We start from the raw sequence: 1706 nt of genomic DNA on the forward strand, positions 1-1706 counted from the left end.
AGTAACGCAGCATTTCATTGTTATTTTAACAGCACATTAGTAAAATGTGCCTAGGCTCGTGCACCGTGCACACACTATGCTTGATACACACACACACACACACACAAAAGATACATATAAAAATTTGACGGTGCAAATCCTCCCATCATAATAGCAATGCGTCACAGGTATAAACGCCCCAGGCTTTTAATTTTTAAATTTAATTATTAATCAGCGGGGAAATTACAATTTACATTCTGCGTACACACTGTGTTAGTAATCACACACAGGCCTGAAATACACACACACATGCTCAGGACCTATACATGCACCAATGGCTGGGGGCAGGGCCGGCCTGTGGCTTAGGCAGTATAGGCAAATGCTAAGGGCGCAAACCACAGGGGGCGCCCGGCCTGTGCTGTACCTGAACGTCCCTTAATTTAAAAAAATAAGCCCGACTTCTTTTACCTCATCTAAACTCATAATGTCAAGCGTCCGAAACTGTCTGGTGCCCAGGGGAGGAAAAAAAGAAAAGAAGAGGAGTAAAATCGTGACAAAGACGAGGTAATGTTACAGTAAAGGTGATGATGATACGGATATTATTTTGCTGTGCAGAACAATGATCGATAATAGCATTAGCCGTTAGCATGACATAGTTGGATCAATAAATAGCGAGCGCTATCTGTTAGTTTTAAACAATCAGTTAATGTTATGGCAGGGCCCAGTTGTTGGAAAATAGTGATTTAAATGCCCCCCCTCTTGCATCCTCAGGCAAATGTGTATATATAGATTTATTAAGCAGATATTATAATGTTGATTGCATTGAGGGGTAATAGCGTTCAAATACTATTAATTTTTCATACTTATAAGCCTAAGCTATTAGCTGTGTTATAGCTCATATTATCTTAAGTTGTGTTCATCATGTTAAACTATGTAGTGTTAAGTGTACATCATTAATGTTACAGCAAAGTTAGCATTCCCACATGCCATGTATATTATTCTGCGTTTAACAATCCATTGCATTATTCTAATAGCATTTCACGTAATAAACAATAAAATTACAGTAATAATTTTTCTATCCAAAATTTATATTGTAATTATAAACATAGTGTACACCATGCATGATCTCTTTTTGTATATTATTTAATTTAATTTTTTAATTTTATTCTGTGAATAAATGTGTTTATATTAGACTGGGGTCACATATCCTCTTTGTCTTCGCATGCACTGCTGAGGTTTCTCACTCAAACCCTGCAAATCATCTCACCTCAGCAGCACCACCCAGCAATGAGAAAGCAGACTCAAGTGCCCCTCCTGTTGCTCAGTACCCGGATGACCGGCCCAATCTACTAACTGTAAGGTACGAACAGAGTTGGTCACAGAGGTCCATTTCAAGTAAGCTTTTTAGTTTCTTGTGAGTTATATGTACACTCGCAAGCATCAGACTCTGTACAGTGATGCAAGGGGGCGCCACCTAAAATCTTGCCTAGGGCACCAAACTGTTTAGGGCCGGGCCTGGCTGGGGGGGGTACGGTGTCTTGCTCAAGAGCACCTGGCAGTGCCTTGGAGGTGAAGCAGCATCTCTCCAGTCACCAATCCAAACTCCGTACTTTTTGGTCCATATGGGGACTTGAACCCTTCGGTTCCCAACCCAACTCCCTACGGACTGAGCTACTGCCACCGGAAGGGAATGGGAGAGGACCTCTGATTGGTTGATTGCATGTTAC

General features: G+C 41.1%; 1 long non-coding RNA gene across 1 annotated transcript in view; it reads left to right on the forward strand.

Moving 5' to 3' along the window:
• LOC116700020 (uncharacterized) overlaps positions 1-1706 on the forward strand; it is a 5460-nt gene that overhangs the window by 1161 nt on the left and 2593 nt on the right. The window lies entirely within an intron of this gene.

This window comes from Etheostoma spectabile, chromosome 1, assembly GCF_008692095.1.
Source record: "Etheostoma spectabile isolate EspeVRDwgs_2016 chromosome 1, UIUC_Espe_1.0, whole genome shotgun sequence".
Lineage (NCBI taxonomy): Eukaryota > Metazoa > Chordata > Actinopteri > Perciformes > Percidae > Etheostoma > Etheostoma spectabile.